Source organism: Apium graveolens, chromosome 8 (genome assembly GCF_009905375.1).
Source record: "Apium graveolens cultivar Ventura chromosome 8, ASM990537v1, whole genome shotgun sequence".
In the NCBI taxonomy this organism is placed as follows: Eukaryota; Viridiplantae; Streptophyta; class Magnoliopsida; order Apiales; family Apiaceae; genus Apium; species Apium graveolens.
The window spans coordinates 97,191,708-97,206,599 of NC_133654.1; positions in this window are offsets into that span (position 1 = coordinate 97,191,708).

Consider the following 14,892-nt stretch of genomic DNA (forward strand, 5'->3'; position numbering starts at 1 on the left):
TTAGCTAAGAGAATTAAGGCTGACTTACTTATATAACACAAACATGGGCTTCTAATTTCATTAAATACTTCATTCAATAGCCTTTTTGTTTTTAACCTTAGCATGCAATGGTAATGACACTAATCAGATAACACAAAACTAGTAAATGCCAGTTTTCGTTGTACGAATACCCTACTACCAGACATCCACAAAATAGATAGAAGCTGAATAGACACTATTTATATTGAGACCCTATATGTCTATAGAATTTGACAACATAACGGTTTAGTGCACAAGTTATCTATTGTGATTACATAGGGCAAGTAAGATGGTTAAAATTACCTGCGAATCATGCATAACAAATACATGAACATATGCTAGCATGGCAAGTTCTAAGCCCCTATATTCACTTTCGCTTCAATAGAGATTAACACGCTATCTTATAAGTTCGCGACGCTTATAAGACGAATAAGCACAACCAATACTACGATATCATACAATCACCACACACTAAGGTATCGAAATAAAGAATCACAAGTATAAACAAGCTTTTCTTCTCCTTTGTTGTATTTGTGCTCCTAGGTCTTCTCGTCGTCTTCTCCTTAGTCTCCGTTATGAAAAACATCTTAAAGATGTCTTTATATAGAAGCCCAATCAGAAGAGAAGTCCAGAAAATCAATCTTCTAGTTGAAACAGGATTCTTCAATTTCGGCCTGGCGCGGCCGCACGCTATCCCAGCGCAGGCGAGCTATAACTCTGACAAACTGGCGCGGCCGCGTGCTACTACAGCGCAGGTGCACTAACCTTCTGGAGAAAATTCTTCCTTCTCTTTTCTTTGCTGTTTTTTGATGGCGATCAACGAGCATTCATCCAAGACACCTTCCTAACACCATTCCAAGCATACAAACATTGTAAATCCCTTCCTGCTTCCGATTATGCCATAAAATGCAAAACACTACAAAAACTCATCAAATACACAAATAACTTGAGTACAAAACACCAATTCAAGCCTTTATAGAACATCCTAAGTGGACATAAATGCCACTTAACACACCCCCAAACTTGAACCGATGCTTGTCCTCAAGCATAAACAGACTCAAAGAATGAAAAAAAATTGCATGAATGCAACTAACATGAATGCATCAACCCCCTCTGAATAACTAAACCAACCAACGAGCAACATCTCAACAAATGCAGTTATTCACACAAAGATCAATTAAATCTCACAAATTAACTCACAAACCAAAAGCGTGCATGTGGGCAGATGTTTAACAGATATACTATCACAACTAGATCAATAATCATGACTCACTATTCATCAAAGCAATCATAAGGTTGTAAATAGAATAAACACTAAACTCAAAATTACTGATAACACTTCAATTTTTATATCGGAGTTATACACGGATTCATGCTTTTATTGATAACACATAAACAAACACAAATATGCTTATTTGATCGTGCAATGAGTAAGGTCCATAAAAGACTTATACAATAATACCCATGTAGCGAGCGTTAGGTTAGTGGATCCCAGACTATAGAAGCCTTAGGTCACTATGCACAAAGTCCCCTAAGAACTTAATAAGTCGAGTATTAAAGAGCCCACTTGTGATCAATTATGCATAACACATATTTTTTTCTTTTTCTTTTTTCATTTTTTTCATTTTTTTCAATTTCTGAACGAGTGTGTTTCACTCCATCTCGTTCAACCCTAGACTACTCATATAAATATGAGTCGACTACTAGCCATTTGACACCTAGCCACAACAACTAGCAATGAAATCCAATGTTTTTCTTCAATTTTTAAATATCCATGTTATTTTATCATTATGAGAATATCATACATTCTAGATATAAAATAAGTGATTTAACCTTCGACAAACAAACAAAATATGACCATGATCTAGCACTCAGGAAACCTATACGACTTAGTGAAATTTTTATTGCTTCTAGCATGCAAATCAACTCGATAGGACTTAATGTTAGGCACAAAACATGCGCTAATAATTCACGCAAGTATACGCGTTCACAAGTAATATAGAATAAATTCTAGTTCGTTCCCACAGAGACTCAAACTAATTATGTTCAATTAACACTTACTCACCAATGTATAATTACTTCTCAATGTCAAGATAATAACACTTAGATTTGATTAACTAATTATTAACTACAATTAACTACGAGAATTAAACACTTAATTGACACTTGAGTTAACAATATTAAACACACATGAGATCAAAACTTCATTACTACTTCCTTCAATAGTTATCGTTATTACCCTTAGCATGTAACGGTGATGATATTAATCGAACAACACGAAACTGATAAAAGCCAACTTTCATTGTACTAATACCATTCTACCAAACATCCACAATCAAGATAGAAGTTGAATATGCATAAACTATGTTGAGACCCTATATGTCTACAAAATTTGACAACATAACGATTTAAGCACAAGTTGTTCTTTATGATTACACAGGGCAAGTAAAACGGTTAGAGTTACCCACTAATCATGCATACACATACATAAACCTATGCTAGCATGGAAAGTTCTAAACCTCGAGATCCACCGTCGCTTCACAGGAGATTAACAGACTATCTTATATGTTCGCGACGCACATAAGACGAATAAGCACAACCTATGCTAGATATCCTACAATCATCACACACTAAGATATTAAATAACTAACTAAAGAAATCCATAGTAAATCCGTTATGACCCCATGATCACGATTAGCCCATGATAGAACTCATCGTCACCATGGGTTCATATGAAAACATGATAATACACACAATATAAACTAATAAAAATACTTATTAAAACCAGAGTACGTCACAAGAGTAATAAGGTTCAAAGTAAAGAAAACTAGCATCCACTGATACAACGAATAAAAGAATCACAAGAAAACATATGCTTCCTCTTCTTCGTTGTGATGTGCTAAAACGGTCTTCTTCCTTCTCTCCTTGCTCCTTGCTTGATACCACCTTTTTTGTGAAACGTCTCTGAGAACTACATATATAGAAGCCCACAAGAACCAGCCATCTCAGAAGTCCATCAGAATAAGGATTATAAAATTCAGTATTAAAATTCTCGTCCCTGAGCGGCCGCCCCAGATTCCTGAGCGGGCGGCCACCCCAGATTCCTGAGCGGGCGCCCAACATCCCAAGCGACCGCCCAGCATCCTGAGCGGGCGCCCAAGCACCTTCTGGAAAATTCTGAATTCTGCTCCTGATTTTGCTACGTTCTGCCCCCAACTTTCCACAACCAATGCCAAGCACTTCCCTAGGCTTATTTCTGATGAATTCTTCCTACATACGCAAGTTATAACCTGAAATGCAAAAACACTAGAAAAATGCATCAAATACATAAAATACCTGATTTTAAGACATCAATTCAAGCCATTATAAGACATTCTAAGTGGTATAAAATGCCACTTATCACTTAACATCCCTCTATACGACATCACTACACTTGCATTAATATCACAAATCAATCGTAAAAGTAAACTTAAGGGATCATGATAAACTGCAAATACAACTATATGCAACATACTCTATGCAAAAAAAACTACTACATGGCAAATATGCAACTATATGAACTAAACTATCATGAATATGCAAACTATATGGATGCACACATAACATGAATATGCAACTATATGGAAAATATGCAAATTATATGAACTAAACTATCATGAATATGCAAACTATATGGACACCACATAACATATATTCCTTAACTACCACCCCCAAACTTAAAATATTCACTGTCCTCATTGAAGGTAATAGTAAGAAATCTGGCATACCTACTCAGAATTAGGATCATCACCCTCAACGGGTGGAGTGTCAGGAGTATCAGGAGGCGGATACACAGAGTCCTCACCAAATACTGGCCACTGGATGTCAACTCAAGTGGCTCTAAATGTTGGCCCCAATGCCTGAGTAAGGTCCTGTGTAAACCTGCTATGGATGTTAAGCATTGCATCCATCCTCCTCATCAAGCGCCTATATTGTGCTGAACTCAAACCAGCACTGCCCTCAACATCCTGTTGTTGCTGCTGCTGCGAAGAACCAGCATCTCCCATCTGATGTCTCCATGCTGCTCTACTAGACTGAGCAAAACCACTAGCATATGTCTGATGTTAGGAATATGTTGTGAACTTGATGATAAGTTAAACAAAACATCTTAGTAGATTTAACTTAGTGAAATTTGTAGCTCTCGACGGATGATCTAATATAGTCCAGACGGATAAACTTTATAGTCCTTACGGATGACAATTTGACATCCATCGAGAGTGTAGCTTATGTAACAAATAAGTACTGTAGCACATTTCTGCAAACAACATATTTTAGTCTAGTATATTGTATAGGGTTATCTAAGTCATGTTGACTACTAGACTGATATGCAGAATAAGTTGACCAATAGTAAATATGAGAGGTCTTGTAATTATGTATAAGTAAAATAGAGTCAAGTGGCAGGTAGACTCCCAATGGATGATCTACAAGACTCCCGACGGAAGATCAACAAAGCTCCCTACAGATAATCATCAAGACTCCTGACAGATGACAAACATAGTCATGACGGATGATCAAATTCAAAATAGCCGTTGACAGTGACAACACAGTCATATGTGTTGGGTGTTTGCAAAAAGAATGTGGCAGCCTATTGAGCAAGATTTTGAGAACAAAGAAGCATTACCATTTCCATGCAAATGTGAAGATATTCAAAGATACTGGAATAGAGTAGTGAAGTAGCATGGAGTTAGACTAGATTTTTTTTATTTTATTATCTTGTCTTACTGTCATGTAATCTCTGTAGTTTTGTTTGTTCTACTTGTAAAGCAGCTGTGAGCTATTCAAAGCTTCACAGAATTCTCATTCTGATATATATATATATATATATATATATATATATCTGGTGGATATATTCAAATCTACCAGAAAGTTTTAAAGCCTTGTGTTTTATTACTTAGTGTGTTGAGTTCAATTATCTTTCTATTCCGCACTTTAGCAAATCAAACACTGTTATATGTATTAAGTTAGAACATTTTAAAATCAAGAAAAGGAGCCAAAATTACATTCAACCCCCCCCCCTTCTGTAATTCTTGTTGTATTGTTAGGGAATAACAATTGGTATCAGAGTAAGCTCTTGAAGTACAAAGAGTGTAAAGATCATAACAAATAACAAGATGAACAAAATGGATGTTGGAGTTAAAATTCCATTTCTGGACAAAGATAATTATCACCACTGGAAGGTGAAGATGCACCTACATCTTCTTTCCCAAGATGAGGCCTATGTGGACTACATAGAGAGAGGTCCTCATGTACCAATGAGAGATGCAAATGGCAATGAGCCATCTGTTCCAAAACCTAGGCATGAATGGTCATACCCTGATATTGAGCAAGTCAGGAAGGATAAGAAGGCCATGAACATATTATTTAATGGAGTTGATGGTGATATCTTTGATAACATCATTAACTGTAAAACAGCCAAAGAGGTTTGGGACACAATACAGATTATCTGTGATGGTACTGAGCAAGTAAGGGAGAACAAGATGCAGTTCCTAATTCAGCAATATGAGCATTTCCACTATAAAGATAGTGAGTCACTCACTGATATATTTAGTAGATTTCAAAAACTACTAAATGCTCTAAAGCTGCATGGAAGAGTCTATCAAACAAAAGACTCTAACCTCAAGTTCCTTAGATCTCTCCCAAAAGAGTGGAAGCCAATGACAGTCTCATTAAGAAATTCACAGGATTACAAGGAGTTCACCTTGGAGAGACTGTATTGCATCCTGAAAACCTATGAGCTTGAAATAGAGCAAGATGAAAGGATGGAGAAAGGAAGGAAGAAAGAAGGGTCCATAGCTCTAGTTGCTGAGTTAGACAAGGAGAAAGAGATGAAGGTAGAAGCTGTTGAATCTACTTCAAAGGTCTGTGAAAGCAAGGGTAAAGGGATGGTAGCTGAAAATGAAGATCAGTTGAGCCAAGATGACATGGATGATATTGATGAACATCTACCATTCTTATCCATGAAGTTTGCCAAGCTCAAATTCAAGAAGAATTTTGGAGCAGCTAAGCCAAACAGAAACATGGTTGATAAGTCAAAATTCAAGTGTTTTAAATGTGGCTTGGCGGGTCATTTTGCCAGTGAATGTAGAAAGTCTGATTCCAGCAAAAAGAAGTTTGAGTCTGTTAATTATAAATAGAAATACTTTGAGTTGCTCAAACAAAGGGAAAGGGCTTTCATCACACAGGAGAATGACTGGGCTGCAGATGGATTGGATGAAGATGAAGAAACAAGCTATGTCAATCTAACCCTAATGGCCAAATCTGATGAAACAGAAATAAGTTCTTCAAGCAATCAGGTAATCACCACTAACCTAGCACATTTATCTAAAGCTGAGTGTAATGATGCAATAAATGACATGTCCACAAAATTATATCACTTGCGTGTTACACTTAAGTCCCTCACTAAGGAAAATGCTAAAATTAAAGAAAAAAAATTGTTTTTAAGTGAGAGGAATAATGTGTTAGAGTCTCAATTTATTGAATTTGAGAAATTGAGAAATTGAGAATTGAGTGTAAGATTGCTAAGGATGAATTAACTGAGTTCTTGAAGAAAGAAGAGATTTTAAAGAAGCAGCTTGAACGAGAACATGAAGTGATTAAGGCATGGAAATCATCTAGAGATGTTCATGCTCAAATCACTAAAGTTCAAGGTATTGAGTCCTTTTACGATGTAGCCTGGAAGAAGAGTAAAGAGAAGCTTGAGTCCAATTTGGTTGAAGGATTGTTGACAGATGTGGACTCGACGGATGATAAAAATCATTCGTCGGATAATGAAAAGGATCATTCGTCGAGAGATAAGGAGCCACATCCGTCTGCTCTGAGTAAACCAGTTAGCAAAGCTAAGCTTGCTAAGTTGAATGAGAAATATGGATCAGTTTCTAAAAACTTTATTCCTGGAGAATCAAGTCAAGTCAGAAAAGAAAACAAAGTTAATGTTGGTCATTTGTTTATCAAGCAATTGAATGACAGATTAGAAAAGATTAAGGTTAAAACAGAAGCTAAAAAGAAAAATAATAGAAATGGGAAAGTAGGAATTAACAAACATAAAACTACACACCTGATAAATATGAACCAAAGAAAATCTGTGTTAGGTGTGGTAGTTTTAATCATTTGTCTGTTAATTGCAAACTTGCTATGCCGACTCCCATGTCTGCACCCTCTTCTTTTCCCAACATGACTGCCATGCCTACCATGCCTATGAATCCTATGTCTACTCAGAATATGAATGCACAATTTGCTATATGCCATTTGTACCTAATCCTTATTATGCTGTATTTAGTATGTCTCAAATTCTATTTAGCATGCCTTACTGGAATAACATCTTTGCAAATTAGCATGCCTTTTCACGTAAACCAAAATGTGCATGATAATTCTATTTTAATGACTGGTTTCAAAGGTTCAACTCAAATGACTAAGGATGAATCTGAAATTCCCAAGTCAAATGATATCAAACCCAAGAAACCAAAGAAGAAAGCTAACAAGGCAGGACCCAAAGAAACTTGGGTACCAAAATCAACTTGATTTGATGTTGATGTGTACAGGGAAACAGAAAGAATCTTTGGTATCTGGATAGTGGTTGCTCAAGGCACATGACTGGAGATTCTACCCTGCTCACTGAGTTCAAGGAAAGAGCTGACCCAAGTATTACTTTTGGAGATGATAACAAGGGTTATACTGTGGGATATGGCTTGATTTCAAAAGAAAATGTCATCATTGAAGAGGTTGCCCTTGTGGATGGTCTCAAGCATAATTTGTTGAGTATCAGCCAGCTTTGTGATAATGGCAACTCAGTTACCTTTAATTCAGAAGCCCGTGTTGTGACAAACATGAAGAGCAACAAAGTGGTTCTCACTGGAGTGAGAAAAGAAAATGTATACCTAGCTAACTTCAACTCATCAAATGCAGAATCTGTCACTTGTCTTCTCAGAAGATGAAAGTTGGCTATGGCACAAGAAGCTGTCTCATCTAAACTTCAAGACCATGAATGAGCTTGTCAAGAAAGAATTGGTTAGAGCTATTCCTCAAGTGGAGTTTACTAAGGATGGATTGTGTGATTTTTACCAGAAAGGAAAGCATATTAAAGAATCATTCAGAAAGAAGCTTGATTCAACAATTGAAGAAACTTTGCAACTGTTGCATATGGATTTGTTTGGACCAGTTAATGTGTAATAACCCCAATTTTTGGAATTTTTGAAACCCTGATGAATAGTAACTTTTGCTGATGATGCTGATTAAGGAAAATTATCATACCACACTATATAGGAGTCCTTTTATCGAAATTCTGAGTTCGTATTAGTATTCTATAATGAGAATGAGTGTATGTAAAAGTCGTCAGAATTTGAAACCGGACACTTTCATTTTTCTCCAGAATCCACCAGACACTGAAGGAATTATGTGGAAGGAATAAGAATTAAGGATTTAAACCCAAGGATTATAAAAGGTGATTAAAAAAGGAATAAAGGATATTAAGAAGGATTTATAGAGCCCCTGACAATGAAACCACAGATACGTTTCCTCGAACGATTAACGAGAACGAACGATAAATGAATCGTAAAATAATTAAACGACTAAGTAATGCTAGTGGCAAGAAGAAGAGTCAATTAGTGCAAGATTAAGACACTTAATTAACATCTTAATTCAAGTATTAAGCTTAAAAGATGCTTCTACCATAAGCTCTTGACAAGTGGAAAGGAGGATGAGCTCATTGGTGACCAAACAAGCTTATGTCACCTTCCACTCACATTAATCAACCAATAACCAAACATCACTTCCTTATCACCATAAACCAAGTCAAACACTTTCTCTCCCCCATTTTTATCAAAAAACCCGAGAGGAAAGAGAGATGAAAATGAAGGAAGATAAAATGCTTGTATCTTGAGTTTCCCTTTGCCATTTTTCGCGTTCTAGCTATCAGATCGAAGCCCTCGAGAAGCTCTACACATTTAAGTTAACTAATCTCCTCACCTCCTTGATTCTCAATTCCGTTTTTAATGTTTTATAGTTCAGATGAATAGTTAACTCAAGAACTAATGTTGTGTTCTTGATTTTATTTTGAGGTTTTGATCATTATAAGGCTAGTTAAGGATCATCTAAGGTTTGTTAAGCATTACCCACTCTCCAAAGAAGGTATAAACTCTAGAATCTTGATCTTAACTTTGAGTTTTGTTTAAGATTTGTGGTTAAAAGTGATGAGTAGTTTGATTATGTATGTATAGTTAGTTAATGGTTGGTTTTTAGTGGTTATTTTTGTTGTTGGTTGAAAACATTGGAGGAGTGGTTTGTAATAGTTTAGTTTTGAAAGAGTTTTGACTTGGTTAAGTATTATAGTACAAGGTCTTGATTGGTTGATGCTTGGTTGTTGTTTTGGTATAATCTAGAAGTGGAAAAGCATGTAAACGTAGCCGTCGTAATGCCCGATTTTGTTTAAACCGAACTTGCACTAGACAGTATGCACGCAAGCCTCACTTTCCAGACCCGACACACACCATGACTAGATAGAGCATGTTGTAAACTTCGTTTTGATATGTGATTCGCCTAAAACGGACTTACGGTTTAGGAGAAACGACCGTTTTGGTAAACGGCGTTTTGCGGCGATACTTTTACTAAACGCCGAACTTGTAAAATGTTTTCGGAAATCGTAAAAGGCTTCGTTGGTCCCGAAACTTTTTGATAACTTGTATGGGACAGTAAATAAGAGTCTCTAGTTAGAGTCGCCTTAAAAATGTTATTTCTCAATTTAATAAAAATAGTGGAGCCGAGGGTGCGTAAGCGACGCCATTAGTAAACAACCTAGTAGTCGAGCGTTAGCACTCCTAAGTGTCAAGAATTGAGTAGTCGCATGGTGACCGAAGGTTAACCTTGTGCATTGTTGACATTGTATGTTACTAGAGCGATTTCAGACCCCCGACTAACCCCGTACTCTCAGGAAAGTTTTCTACCCGTTATACAGTTGTTGCGATGTAAATATATTGATGCATTATCTTGAGATAAGTGCATGACTGTTATTAGCAAATCTTGCGATATATTGGAGCATGTTGATATGGTATATATATGCATGTTGTGAAATCTTGATATTTTATTATCAATTCAAATGCTTATAAACTGTATAATACATATGCTAGAGATAAGCAGTAGTTGCGTATACCCTTAGTATAGGGACCCAAAGGTGAACATTTTTTTAAACCAGGAGTTGATATTCCCGAGTATAATATATGTATATTTATATATATATAGGTGAATATATATATCGGGACTTAATGAAGTATCTCGTAACTTCATTTCTTTCAAATGATATTTCAAAGATTGAATCTATTTAAGTCTTATCTTGTAGTCTTATCTGTGTGATGAACTTTTGAAACTGATTATAACTTGAACGGTGGTAGTTCAAGTAGTATTTGGAAAAGATATAAGTATATTGGAGTATCTTGTAACTTCATCTTTTCAACTTATATCTAGTTAATGATTATCTTATGCATGACAAAGATTTTCAGAAAAACGTTGAGACAAGGTTAGATATATGAGATCATCTTACAATGATATTTTTATACAGTTATAAACTGGAACTCTATGTATATTATGCATGGAAGAGGATTCCCAAGTTTTTGAAAAGTATATATACATATATACTGAATATTTTGCGACTTGGTCGCGTTAAGATATCAAACTTGGTTCATATCTGTTTGACCAAGACTTTCATGAGTATTATGATGGGAATGTTCGTATATTGTTAATCATTATATATATTATTTTGGTGGGCTTATTACTCACCCTTACTTTCTTCTTTCATCACACAACAACAGATAGACAAAATGAATAGGACTAAGCTCCCAATTCGCAAGCGGATAGGAAACATTCCGCAGTTTCCTGTAGGCGTGGATGACGCTGTAGCTGAGGTAGGAACTACCAGTAGGCTAGGTTTTCAACTATTGATGTATATTTATGAACTGTAAAAATGGCAAGGAAAATGTAAATTTATTCAGAAACCCTTTTTAAGGTATAATGGTTTATAATTGTGGAATAAAATGACTTGTGTTATTTGGTATTCATCTCTAAGACTATAACTTGTGGTGTGTGTTTATTGTGGGGTCACAGTACGCAGTAGTTGGTTGTTTATTAAGATTGAGTGTTATTAAGGGAAATGAAACTCGTGACGACCCGGATTCCCGACCCCGGATTTGGGGGTGTTACATAATGTATTGTCTATTTCAAGAAAAAGTTTTTGCCTAGTAATTGTGGATGATTTCTCAAAGTTCTCTTGAACATATTTTCTAAAGTCCAAAGATGAAGCTAGTGAAATCATCATCAATCACATAAGGCAAGTCAATAATCATCCTGACTTCAAGGTTAGAAGAATCAGGAGTGACAATGGAGCTGAGTTCAAGAATTATGTGATGAGATCATTTTATGAAGAAAGTGGGATTATGCATGAGTTTTCTGTAGAAAGAACTCCATAATAAAATGGAGTAGTGGAAAGGAAGAACATATCTCTTATTGAAGCTGCAAGGACTATGCTTGAAGAATCAAAATTACCAACATATTTTTGGGCTGAAGCTGTGAATATTGCCTGCTACACTCAGAATATCTCTTTGGTTAATTAAGCAAAGTGCATGACACGCTACCAATTGTTCAAGAATAGGAAGCCAACTCTAAATTTTCTTCATGTCTTTGGCAGCAAATGTTATATCTTAAGGAATTAAACTGATCATCGTGGAAAGTTTGATGCTAAAGCAAATTAAGGAATCTTTGTTGGATATGCTGTTGGAAAAGCATATCGAGTCTACAATCTAAGAACCAACATTGTTATGGAATCCATACATGTTGTGTTTGATGATAAAATGATTGAAGGACTACAAGATGGAGATTTCAATGAAAGCCTCAAGTTTGATAATGTGGAGATGGTTAGTGATGACAGTGATGATGAAAGTGATCAAGAAACATTGACTAAGGACAATGCAGAAAAATCTACAACTAATGAAGCACATAATTCAACATCCGTCGAGCTATAAAATTCTTCATCTATCAGTAGACAATCTGCCTCATCCGTCGGGAGACAATCAGCTTCATCCGTCGAGATACAAAGTGCAGCATCTGTCGGAACAATGAGAGAAGCTGAAAGTCAGAATAGATCATCTACAGAAAATACCCCTTTCTCAAATCAAAGATTCACAAACTCAGGGGGAGTTTCTCATAAACAAAACTCAGTCACACATCAAGACAACAATGAGGCCTCTTCATCTAGAGCTAATCTACCTCAACTAAGAAAATGGACTAGAGATCACCTTTTTGAGCTTATCATTGATGATGCATCTTCTAGAGTTTAAACAAGGAAAACAACTCAAGAAGAATATCTATATAGCAGCTTTCTCTCTAAGGAAGAACCAAAGAAGGTAGAAGAAGCTTTGTTGGATCCTGATTGGGTTTTAGCTATATAGGAGGAGCTAAACCAACTTGAAAGGAACAAGGTATGGAAGCTGGTACCCAAACATAAAGGAAAGAATCCAATTGACACCAAGTGGGTGTTCAGAAATAAGATGGATGAAAATGGCATAGTGGTCAGGAACAAAGCTAGATTGGTTGCTAAGGGCTACTGTCAACAAGAAGGAATAGATTTTGATGAAACTTTTGCTCCTGTTGCAAGACTTGAAGCCATCAGAAATTTCTTAGCCTATGCAGCCTTTCAAGGTCTATCAAATGGATGTCAAAATTGCCTTTCTGAATGGAGATTTGGAGGAGGAATTCTATGTCAGTCAGCCTCTTGGCACCAAATTTTCTAGAATATGTCTACTATCTTTTGAAAGCACTTTATGGATTGAAGCAAGCACCTAGAGACTGGTATGACACTTTATCAAAGTTTCTTTTGGAAAATCACTTCACAAGAGGTACTGTTAATAAAACTTAATTCTTTAGAAATGTTACTGACTCTAGTATACTTGTTCAAATTTATGTAGATGACATTATATTTCGATCTACAGATGAAAAAATTGCAAAAAGTTTGCCAAATTAATGCAAAGTAAGTATGAAATGAGCATGATGGGAGAACTAACTTACTTTCTTGGTTTACAAGTTAAGCAAGTTAGTGATGGAATATTCATTAGTCAAACAAAATATATTTATGATCTCTTAAAGAAGTTTGATCTAATGGATTGCATATCTGCAAAAACTCCCATGGCCACTGCAACTAAACTTGAATTAAACACTACTGAAAAGTCTGTGGATATTTCAAGCTATAGGGGCATGGTTGGTTCACTTCTGTACTTAACATCTAGTAGGCCAGATATAATGTTTGGTACCTGTCTATGTGCTAGATTTCAGGCTGATCCTAGAGAATCTCATTTAGTAGCTATTAAGAGAATTTTTAGATATCTCAAGGGAACACTAAAACTTGGCATTTGGTACCCTAGATATTCTGGTTTTGATCTAACTGGTTATTCAAATGCAGATTATACAGGTTGTAAAATTGATAGAAAAAGTACAACAGAAACCTGTCAATTTCTAGGGAACAAGCTTGTGTCCTGGTTCAGTAAAAAGCAAAATACAGTTTCTACTTTACAGTTGAAGCTGAATATATTGTTGCTGGTAGTTGGTGTGCACAAATTTTAATGATGAAAAACCAATTGTTGGACTATGATCTACAAGTGGACAAAATTTCTATTTTCTGTGATAACACAAGTGCAATTGCCATCACTGAAACTCCAGTACAACATTCAAGAAAAAAGCACATAGATATCAAGTACCACTTTATTAGGGAACATGTGATGAATGGTACTGTGGAACTTCATTTTGTTCCAAGTGAAAAGCAGCTTGTAGATATCTTTACCAAGCCACTTAATGAATCCACCTTTTATAGGTTGGTAAGTGAGTTAAGTATGCTAAATTATTCTTAAATCATTTTAGATATTTTTGCAAGTTATAATACAGCTAGAAACTTAATTGATTTTTCTGTTTTAGATGAAATTTTGGCTAAGTCAAAATTTACATCCCAACGGATGCTTATTATCCATCGAGTTTGATCATCCGTCTGAATAGAAAATCTTAATAAAAATCAATTATCTTTCTAGATTATTTTAAACCCAACAGATAATTGTTTTATTCTCATCCGTCGAATTATCTCAATCTTAGCTGTTGGAACTCTGAACATTATCCATCAGATATACTTACAGTCTGTAAGTATAACATGATGGATAATTGATAGTATTTTGACAGTTTATCTATTTTAAACGACTATTTTGGGCTATTTTGTTTGGTTACTTTATTTTACTTTATTATTTTTGACAGTTTATTTTTGAGATAGTATAAAAGAAAAATTCATTTTCATTCTTTTCTTCTATCATTCTCAAATCAATTGCTCTAACTCTCTTCTTCTCCAAAGCAAATACTCTCTTTCTCTCTGCAAATTCCCATACATTAACAATGGCACCAGTAGTCAAAATCATGTCTCAGTCTAAATTCATATATAAAAAGAACAACTTCGTAGCTCTTATGAACAAGGAAATTCCACAATCTAAAGATTTTCACAAAGTGATAGATTTTGTGAAAGGTTGCAAACTCAGTTATGCTATGCTGAAATCACCCACAATCCACTCTGAAGTTGTGGAGGAGATATGGACAACTGCTGTGTACCAGTCTACAGACAAAACCATATCTTTCACTCTCAAAGTTAATCAATTCTGTATTAACAGTGGCGTAATTCAATCATGCTTTAAGATTCCTGAAAACACTACTACTGTTCCACATATAGATGCTAATTTAGTTACCATGATTAATTCTATTGGCTATGTACTCCCTACCTCTAAGTTAAGTGAGATTAGGAGGCTAGGTCTTAGAAAAGAATGGAGTTAT